The 11522-nt window shown below is 39.5% G+C and overlaps 1 pseudogene; it reads right to left on the reverse strand.

The window, feature by feature from the left end:
- Positions 1-2050: 2050 nt before the first annotated feature.
- On the reverse strand, positions 2051-11118 carry LOC149449787 (antiviral innate immune response effector IFIT1 pseudogene; annotated as a pseudogene).
- Positions 11119-11522: the final 404 nt, after the last annotated feature.

The raw sequence follows: 11522 nt of genomic DNA on the forward strand, positions 1-11522 counted from the left end.
GGCTCAGTTACTTCAGGGTCACCTCATATGTACTAACAAAGAACAATACACATGTGTGGGGTGATATTGTCCAAAGATAAAGCATCATCATTTATTTTGGTGTGAATTTGTGTAATTAAACTCTTAAGATAAAAAAATCAAAGAAAACAGATGTTGAAACATTTTTTCTTTTAATTATTTTACATAATACGTATACTGTACCATAATACAGAGTAGAAAGAAAAGTTGATACATAATTTTAATTCATAATTAAAATTATTATGATTATCATTATTAAAATACAGGCTGTATAAAAATGAAATAGTGTATAGTGTGTAGATGTCTGATGTTATAAATGTAGTGTGTTCAGCAGAGTTATTGGTGATTGCAGTGTAGACGCTGATCATATGTGCGCAGGGCTTTACCCTAGGTTCACACCTATGCGGCCGTGCATGCCGCATTTTGTGCAGGCGCGAGAGCCCATTCATTTGAATGGACTCCTGTGCCCATGACACGCAGGGAAAGAAGTCCCTGCACTTCTTTGGAAAACGCAGCCCACACTGGAACCTCGGTTACCAGTACGGTTGTGTTTCCCAGTGCGGGCGGCGTGCCATTAGAACTAATGCCCGCGGGTCCGCAATTCTCTGTGGGGGTGGTGCGGCTGCACAGATTTTTATGTGGATCTGCAGCGGCACCACCCGCATAGATGTGAACCGGGGGTAAATGTACATACACTGTGCAAAGAGAGTTATGCGTGCTTTTTTTAAGTCCAAAATGTATCTGCATACATGTGTTTCATAAGCCATCAAAATGCTAGGCATCTTGTCTAGGTATTTCTCTGGAAAATAACCATAAACAAAAAAATGATATTAATCTCTTCACGCTGACAGTACGCAGATATGCGGCCCTTTGGCGGTTGGGCCCTAACGCTGAAAGGCTGCATATATGCGTACCAGAATGTAAACACAGCTGTACTGAGTGCTCGCGCCCTGCGCACTCCCAGCGCAGTTTCGGAAAGCTCCAGATCTCTACTTGCGATCAGGAGCTTTCCGATCATGTGACTGCTGTGACAGCCAATAATGGCGGTCACATGATCAGAAATCTTGCCCCGCCTCCCATCATCAGAAACCCCTTAAAGGGCCGGGAGGCGTCAGCATTAAGGGGGTAACCCTATGTTATCACAAGGAAGACAAATATGTTCACAGAAAAGCTGTGTTATTTTGTGTTAACACTCAAAGCAGTTCAAAAGTAACAAGCAATTGAATCTACATACTGTACAACTTGCTCTGGTCAGGAAGGTATGAAATCATCCCAGGCATGGAGGGGTTAAGCTGGCCGGCTTTTAGATCATCAGCCACATTACATAATGATCTGACTGTAATTGGACAGTTCAATCTGTACCAAGAAATAGGGGGGGTTTAGCTGCCTAGGTCGCAACGTTTTTATGTGGGGGATTCAGAGTGATCATCACTGACTCACACAGCTGTTACTATCTAAACTATTAACCCCAAAAGCAGAGGGGGACAGGGAACCCTGTAGAGGGGCAGCAATTTGCTGGGATATCAGAATGAATCTGCATTACTGTTAGGTACAGTAGAGTGATCTCCGCCTGAAAGTAGAAGTATAGTCCCGGCTTGCCCATATTGTATGGTGCCATGAGGGAATAAGAAGTAGACATGAGCAATTTGTTTAATTATGAATCAAAATTTGGACGAAGTTTTAGTTACTTGGAGAGTCAGATGTATCCGAATTTCTGAATCACAAAGTAACGAATTTCAATTATGAACTAAATTATAATGAAACCAAATCGTCGAATTTGAATTTGAAAAGAATTTGAATTCAAAATGGAAACATATTGTAATAAATACAGTAAGCTAAAAAAGTGAAATATGGTGATTCCTACTTAGGCTGCTTCATAGAATAGAACAGAATAGAAAAGAATATTATAGAATAGAATAAAACAAAATAGAATAGATTAGAATAGAAAATATAAGAATAGAATAGAACATAAAATAATAGAAAATAACAACATTTTAAATAAAATAATAGAATTGAAAAGAGTAGAGTAAAATAGAACAGAATAGAAAAAAATAGAATAGATTAGATTAGAATAGAATAAAATAGAACAAATATAGCCGCCTTCTGAAATTTGAATTCCGAATCAATTTGAAAATAACGAATATATGATACAGATCCGACTATACGAAACAAATTCGTAACAAATCATTCTAGCATAACGAATATGACTAAATTATTAACTTAACATAGGAATCTGAGAGCATCTGTAGAGAGCAGTACACTGCGAGAGCAGGTTTGCAGGTAATTAAATAAGCACTGTTGATAGCCAGGCCTTTATTTTACTTTAAATGCCTCATGGTGTGCAGCCAGTGCCCTTTACATGATGGAGTCAAAAAATGAATCTGTCCTGTGGATGCTGCTGATTAAATAGGCCATTTGTACCATCAATGCATGGGGGATGCTAAAATTAACACTGCCATTGACTGACCACTAATTTCTGTGTATGGGAGGAGTCAAAAGCTCTGTTGCTGACTACCAGTGCAGGAAGGAAGGGGTTCATTCACAGCAGCAGTGAGTGTGTGTGCGTGTGTTATCAGCACTGCCACTGACCACAGATGTGAGGTAGAGGAAATTCCCTCCTAGACATCTGAGATAAGGTGCCTGATCTGCATATATTATTTGATAGCTTCCAGAGCAACCTGGGAACTTAAACATAAGTAACACTGCTATATGGTATTTTTTTTATAAAATAATTTTCATAAGAAATTCAGCAATGGAAGTTCATATATTTTTTTCAGTAATGGTTTCCATTATATAAAATATATTAGTCTGCCATCTTCCAACAATACGGTCATGTTTCCTTTCCACAAATGCAGGCCTCATTGCAATGCCAATATACATTGGATTAAAAGGGTCAACCAAGCTGAAATAAAATATGAATGTCTGATCTGTTCATGTAAGCAACATTGCCATTGAAAGTAAGATCTTCATTCTTCTGTTGTTCACTTTAGCTGTTCAGACCTTTCAGATCAACATTGACAACATAATTGTCATTATGCAATTTGTTATTCCTCATTGTCTGAATTATGTTCAAACGGAGCACCGTTTATGGCGGAATTTTGTACATTAACATCTTGTTCATGAATGAAGTCCAACAAATCAATCCCATTGTCATCAAACTGATTTTTGCTGAGAATTTCTTTAGCAAGACTCTTGCACTGGTTTAAAGCATAACCTCTGAATATTGTGGGGCATTTTATTTTTAAGACTTCTTTGTAATGCTTTATTGCCTCACTTTGACAGTTTGTTTTATATTGTTCATACTGTGCCCAATTCAGGTGAAGGTCCTGTTTCTCCTCCTGTGTGAGGTTGCCCATGGTCAGAACTCGATGGAATGTTTCATCTGCTTTCTGGTATTGCATTGCTCTCCCATACATGCAGGCCAGGGCTATATGAGCTGTAACAAATGTATGTTTGTACTCAACAGCCTTTTCCAAATGAAATATGGCACTGGAAATTGTATCAGAAATTTCCTTAGTATAGCCCCTGGTGGACTGAAAATTTGACTTTGCTTTTCGAGCAGACTCCTTCAAGGTGGTCATCTTTTTTTTGTAGCATTGAGCCAGTTGGTGATGAAGATGGCTTGATGTAGGATTTAACCTTGTTGCTTCATTAAGGACCAAAATGGCTTCATCACTCATTTTTTCTCTCCTGTAAAATTTTGCGACATAACGAAGCAAATATGGGAATTCTGGTGTCCCTCGCAAAGAATCTTCTATGAGTCTTAGGCCTTCTTTGGAATTATTCAGATCTTGGTATTTCAAACCTAGAAGGACCTTTACAACTGTATCATTTGGGTTTATCTCAGCAGCTCGTTTCAAAAGTGGAAAGGATTCATCTAGTGGTTTCTTCAGGCAGTTGTAGCCTTCAAGTTTGAACACAGCAATGGCATAGCCAGAATTCAGCTGTGGGTTTTCTGGATCCAAGTCTAGAGCTTTCTTAAAACAATCTTTGGCTCTTTCACTGTGTCTTCCATGGAAGGTTAATAGAGAAAACCCCATCTCACTGTACATCTCAAATAGAAGGACATTCTGTTTTGGTGGGGATTCAAAATGTTCCCTGATTTCTTGAAACATTTTAAGATATTTATAAACTTTTATAATTTGGTTTCTGTGGTAGAATATCCAGGCATAGTTGGCATAGATTATTACCCTTTTGGCATCTGTATCCTCGGTATTACTCTCTTGGAGTTGTTCCTCAGCTTTGCATAGATAATCGGTAGCTTCTTCATAATCTTCACTGAGATAACTGGTGTAGGCCAGGATATTGTATATCCTGTATTTGAAGGAAGCATCTAAAAATGCAATCTGGTCATAAAGCCTGTCTTTTACTTTATCAATGTCAGCTTCCTCATCAAGCAAGTTCCACGTGAAATGACACTGCAGCTTTGTTAGACGGCTCTTCAGAGACTTCTTTAATACATCACTACAAGGAAACACAAATAGAAAAGTTTACTAAAGATACACATTGATCATTATAATTTTAATTAAAAAAAGTATAGTTATTGAAAACACTTAAGGGGCCTTGTAGTATGGAACAATATAGCTTTAGCCTCTAATGCCATTTGTATATTCTCAAAATAGCCTTCAGTTATTCAAAACTAACCAAAACCAGGCAAAGGTTTTTGAATACTAGCTCAATAATAAAAAAGGAAAAGCACTTAAAATATTATGGCTCATTATGTTGCCAAAGTGTGTTGAGTAGGTTACTGAACCCCAAGTAGACCCCTTGCATACTGGCAATGTTGGTATCCAGCTACGAGAACGCTGATTTTCTGTATGACAGACTGCTATTCACTATTCCTTATATCAGGGACTGTGTATTGAGGTTGGTGTGCTCTTTTTATGCGTTTTATGCTCTGGTGACAGAAAATATCGCTTTTAATCTTGGTAACAAGGGTCACCAGGACAAAATAAAGAGCATATATCTTTTCAACAGGGACACAGACAGCAGTGAAAAGTTGACAAGGCAAGAAAGGTTGACAAGTTTTGCCTGTATATAGGTTTTAAATATTGCAAGCTTAATCACCATGTTATGGCCCTTGTAGAATATCCCAAACAGCACATAATCTGGTAAAATGTAATATTTGTAAGAGTTTCATCCACACTATTAGACACATGCAGAGATCCGAAAATAGCATTTCATTTAATTAGAGATGTATTTATGAAAAAATCTGCTGGTACATCCATTCTGTGTGAATGGGACAAAATCAAATGTACTCCTATTTTCTCTACAGGTTGAATATTTTTAATTTATAAAAATAGAGTGGTCAACAAAAACCGCATTATGATCACTAAATGGGGCTGAGGATCATAGGAAATAAGAAATAAGAATGGTCAGGTTATGGGGCATGCTCTACCTTGCATTCTGCAGCACAGCGTTTGCTGCCTGAATGGCAGATGACCGGTGCTGCCTGCAGGCTGGGCTCAGAGTATTCTAGGAATGATCTTTGCTCACACATCATTACATAAGTGCTGCTTTGTCCAGGAGAAGGGCCCACCTCATGATGATGCCTAGAGAGAATGGCTAGGACACGTAAAATCATTAGCAGCAAGAAGAATGTACAGGATTTACAAAAATAAAGTGTGGGGTTGGCGGGTTCAGAGAGGGAAGGGGGCCAGTGAAGAGCACTGAAATTACGCTTTATCCATTTTTTGCAAAAAAATTAATAAATGCACCAACAATAAAAGAATAAATGTGCATTTGTCAATTTTTTTGCCTTAGAGCCCACAAAGCATTGCACCCACAATCAGTGGATCGTGAGTAAAATGCACAGGTTCTTGCAGGCCATTCCTCCAACTGCAGGTCTGTGCCATGGTACGGACCTTTCATTACGGGGCTGGAGGAAAAATCAATGGATTGCAAGTGCGGTGACATCATCACGTTTATGCTGCATTGAGATCTAACTGTCCCTCTGCTGCAGTGGGAGATGAAACTTGTAGTCCCTCCATTCACAGATGTCTGTGAATGGTTGATATGGCTTTATGGGAGGAGCCACACCTCTGTGAGAAGAGTTGGTTGGAAGATGAATTTCTGGATTTAGTAAGGGGGAGTGGTGCGGGGGGCTGGGGATTGTGATTATATTTCATGTTACCTCAATATGGGTATAACTTGAAACATAAAATAAAAGTATATATAGTGTTGCGCTCCCAAACCTTCAATCAATATATTATTATTTAAATCACTTAATCAAAAAATTTTTTTCAATAATTAAGAATGATGTGTATGAATAAACATAAATTCTAATATTCTTATACTCTGAATACACTCAGATAAACCATGTGCATAGAAAAATAAAAATAGTGAACAAACAAATATAAAATGAAAAATAAATAAATAAAATATAAAAATAAAAATAAAATGAATGTCCCAAAAAGTGACTTTGTGCTGAAAAATCTTCAATGATTATAAAATCGGTGACTGCTTGTGAATCCTCCCTCAAGTGAAGATGTGCGCTCACCTCATATGAAGCCTGCAATTAGGCTATATAAGCTTGCGGTTCACCTCCTTTGGAACCTGCTTGTTTAGAACTCCTGTTTTAAGATATCCATGGTATACGACATATGCTATGGAATGAATCTCCTCTCCAGAGTGTGCTATTCCTCTATATTTTCATCTCCATGCGGTTCTCCACATACAAAAAAGATCTCGACATGGTGCTTTATCGTTTTAAAAGGATTGACTTTATTTGCTTTAGGATATGGCACTCACATGTGTGCGGATAGTGGTAGTACAAATACGATCCCAAACTGCCGCTGACTGCCGGAGCTGTGTAATTAGCTGCAGAGTACCATGTCAGTTCACCATGGCCAGATCTGGCCATGGTGAACTGACATGGTACTCTGCAGCTAATTACACAGCTCCGGCAGTCAGCGGCAGTTTGGGATCGTATTTGTACTACCACTATCCGCACACATGTGAGTGCCATATCCTAAAGCAAATAAAGTCAATCCTTTTAAAACGATAAAGCACCATGTCGAGATCTTTTTTGTATGTGGAGAACCGCATGGAGATGAAAATATAGAGGAATAGCACACTCTGGAGAGGAGATTCATTCCATAGCATATGTCGTATACCATGGATATCTTAAAACAGGAGTTCTAAACAAGCAGGTTCCAAAGGAGGTGAACCGCAAGCTTATATAGCCTAATTGCAGGCTTCATATGAGGTGAGCGCACATCTTCACTTGAGGGAGGATTCACAAGCAGTCACCGATTTTATAATCATTGAAGATTTTTCAGCACAAAGTCACTTTTTGGGACATTAATTTTATTTTTATTTTTATTTTTATATTTTATTTATTTATTTTTCATTTTATATTTGTTTGTTCACTATTTTTATTTTTCTATGCACATGGTTTATCTGAGTGTATTCAGAGTATAAGAATATTAGAATTTATGTTTATTCATACACATCATTCTTAATTATTGAAAAATTTTTTTTGATTAAGTGATTTAAATAATAATATATTGATTGAAGGTTTGGGAGCGCAACACTATATATACTTTTATTTTGCGTTTTATCACATTGGTAGTTATGTGCTAGAGGTTTGCGATCCAACATTAGAGAGTATAAAATAAGGAGTTTTTTGTCTGCTTTCTGGCTCGCAAGATTTTTCAAATATTCATAACTTGAAACATGGTTAGAAAGGTGGACTTAGCCTTTAGGACACCAAAGGGTATCTACAACACGGGGCAAAAGCAGTGGATGGTTTAATGCAGGGAAAAGCAAAAGTTTCATTTTAATGCTGCCCTTCCCACATACTCACCTATCTTTTGCTTCCCCAATGTTGCGTTCAACTGTTTGGGGCAAAGAGAGAAAGCACTGTACAATCTCACATTCACTCTTGTTGGCGCTTACAGAGGGCCCCCGTTTTACAGCCTAGCGCCATGCAACAGCCCTGTCATTTGAGAGGAAGGGATCATGTCACATGCTCCTCTAAGCACTGGGTATTTTCTTTGCTCCTAGCAGGTGAATGGAGCAGTGAGGAACAGAAGAAAAGACGAGTGTTCTGCTGGGGAAGGGTGCATTAAACAAAACCTTGCACTTTCTCTGCATGAAAATGTGCTCTAAATTACTGCTGGTCCAGTTTAATGAACAACGGACGCAAAATGTGGTTTCTAAATAAAAGACAACAATGTGCTTTTGGATGTGTTCCAGTATTCCCTAAACTAAAAATTCTTTTAGACAAAATTCTCACGTTTAGCCTTAATAAAGTGACTTGTGAGGCAGCATGCTAAATCATTCACACAGGTCTAGTTTGGGTATCTTGTGGAATTATAAACCTCCAGCAAGTGCAGGCAGTTATGTAGGGTTTAGGAGAACATGCCTACATCTGTCATAGATTACTTTAAAATGAATCTACTGTACACGGAAAGAAATAAAAGGCTGCCATTACTAGCTTGTTTCTGAGGATGCAGGCTCCAGGCCTCTGGTTTTTATCCATTCTTCACTAATGGATAACTGACCTGAAACCAGCAAGTACACAGCATTAGTACTGGGAAATCAAACATCGGGACATCTAATATACACTTGCATGTCTCTGGTTGGCAAGACACTATGTAGTGAAGCCAGATTAAGGGCTGGCATACACTTTTGTCTATTTGCATACTAACATTGTCCCTTGGCCAAGAGCAGCTTGAATCGGCTTAGAATGAACTCAAAGGCAGTTCAGATGCAATTTGAAGGCACTTATATGAAACTAGAGATGTCAAATTTCTGGAAATTTTGAATCCATGATAAAAAAAAGGGGGTTTTCTCTTTTTTTTATGCAAAAAAGGACACTTGTTTTAAAAATTTAAAAAAACTCAGTGTGGAGTAATTTTACAAACTGAAAGTAATTTTGTTAGGCTGGGGCTATGAAATTTAGTGTATAGAAAAACATTATGCTTGAAGTAAAAGTACAGCTTATTCAGTAAATAAACTAAACTTGCTTTTTAAAATTTGTGATGATCCCGAAGCAGCAGAGTGTTTCTGGAATGAGAACTCTTGAGGGAAAAGCTGGAAAAGCTACTTGCCTCTGTGCTGGAATGCTTTAGACTCCAACACTGCTTGCAACACTTGTGTTCACCCTGTCAAGCGGAGTTATCTTCTGCCAGACAGTGGGAGTGGCTGAGGCAGCAGCACCATAGAGAGGAAGCATCATGGGAGCAGGTGTTGACCTGTCAAACCACTGAAGACCAATTTGGGTTTTTTTTTACTGCACTGTCAACAATCCTAGATTCTTGGCTGCACAGACACAATCCTGTGGCTATCAGGCTGCACTAATACCAGTCCTGGGGGTATTATCCTGCACTGACACCAATTCTGGGAGTATTATCCAACACTGACACTAATCTGGGGGGTATTTTGCTGCACTGATACCACCGTTAAGGGCAGGCGCAGCAAAATGTATGTGTAGTTTTCGGGGGCTGTCGGTAGCTCCCATTAGTTACATAGTACAGTAAAGTTGCCCAATAACTGAGGAGTCATTCAACTCTCACTCAGCTTCTTCCTAACAGGGTTGCCATCCCCCCACAACTTTTTTTTCTGAGAAAATATGGAAAATCTACTGACAGAGCACATATTTTATTGAGTGCCTGAAATATGACTGAATCACCTATTAGAAACTAAGAGGGGAAAAGGGGGTGAAAAAAGAGAGGGGGGGGATAGAGAGAGAATGGGGAAGAAGCAAGAGGGGGGGGGGCGAGAAAGAGGGGGGTGGGGGGAGAGAGGTGTGTGAGAGAGTGAGAGGGGAAGAGAAGGAGAATGAGGGGATGAGGAGGAGGAAGTGGTGGGTGGGGGAAGAGGGAGAGAGATGTGAGAGAGAGAGGGTGAGAGAGGTAGGGAGAGAGGGGGGTGAGAGAGCAGAGGGTGAGGGTGATGAGGTGGGGTGAAAGAAGGGGGAGTTGGAGAGAGGGGTGAGAGAGATATGGGGAGGTGAGAGAGAAGAGGGTGAGAGAAAGAGAGAGAGAAACTGGGGGTGACAGAGAGAGAAAGGGTGAAGGGGTGAGAGAGAGGAGGGAGGGGGAGGGGGGGAGGGAAGTGAGAGAGTGGGGGGGGGGGGGTGTTCAGTATGCCTGCTACTCACATTTATGCTCCGTACACTCCTGCACACAAGATGATATGCCACTGGTTAAGGGGTTATTGTTGCAGTCACTGGCACTAATGTTAGGGGTTAGTGTTGCAATCACTGAGACCTGTGCTGGGGTTTATTATTTTAGTCACTGACACCAATGTTGGGGAGTTATTATTGCAGTCACTAATATCAGTGCTGGGTGTTATTGCAGCCACTGACGCCAATGTTGGGAGTTATTATTGCAGCCACTGACGTCAATGTGGAGGGTATTATTGCAGTCTGATACTAATGTGGGGGGTTATTATTGCAGCAACCGACACCAATGTTGGGGGGTTATTATTGCAGCCACTGACACCAATGTTGGGGAGTTATTAATGCAGCCACTGATGCCAATGCGGGGGGGGGGATTATTGCAGTCTGATACTAATGCTGGGGGTTATTTTTGCAGCAACCGACACCGATGTTGGGGGGTTATTATTGCAGCCACTGACACCAATGTTGGGGGGTTATTATTGCAGTCACTGACACCAATGCTGGGGGTTATTATTGCAGCCACAGACAGTAATGTTGGGGGGTTACTATTGCAGTCACTAACATCAATGTTTCTTTTTGTGATTGAGAGTATGAAGTAGACATTTTGTTGTTTTTTTAAATCTGACACAGTCTCTGCAAGGGCAGAGGAGCTGCTAGTGCCATGCCCCTCGCCCTTCTCCAGAGCAATGTATAAACAGTAATGTCGGTCACGTGACTGCTAGATAAACGATATTTTTAAGGTAATTGCGTGGTGTTTTTTGTGAGTAATGTGGCAGTTTAGAGCTTTGTTATTGAAATGATGTGATAATCTGCTTCTGTTACACATATTTTATCTGCATACAGTTATCAGAAAACAAAATATTTTTCTTATTAGGGCTCATTTAAAAAAGACATTTCATCATTTTTTCATATCTCTAGCTGCTCAGCACAAATGAAGGGATTCAAATTTTTGTTAAATACAATTACCTCATGTTGACTTCTGTATGATCGTCTGCTCTGAATGCCTCCAAGCCTCTGAACGCCTGCAGCCAAGCCTGTATTTATGTGAGCAGACCATGTGATAGTGTTTTCATAGAAGAACAAGAAACGAAACTGAGCAGAAGCTGGAAACAAAAAGTGCATGTCTTGGGAAATGAAATGGACAGGCAATCAGTTTCAAAATCTCAATGTTAAAGTTTGCGGTGTCTGTCATTAGCCCTAGGGAAATTGTCAACCTCTGGTTAAAAGAGTAAATATGGATGATCGTGTGAAAAATCTGTCAAAATCAATTGAATAATTGTGTATGACTTTATTTAATGAACAATGTGCTAATTTGTACATGCATTATTCCATAGCAACCATTTAGAATGATCTTTGCTGAAATCATAATGGAGCA

Source organism: Staurois parvus, unplaced genomic scaffold, assembly GCF_062004578.1.
Source record: "Staurois parvus isolate SC_StPar_1 unplaced genomic scaffold, SC_StPar_1.0 ptg000604l, whole genome shotgun sequence".
Classification (NCBI taxonomy): domain Eukaryota; kingdom Metazoa; phylum Chordata; class Amphibia; order Anura; family Ranidae; genus Staurois; species Staurois parvus.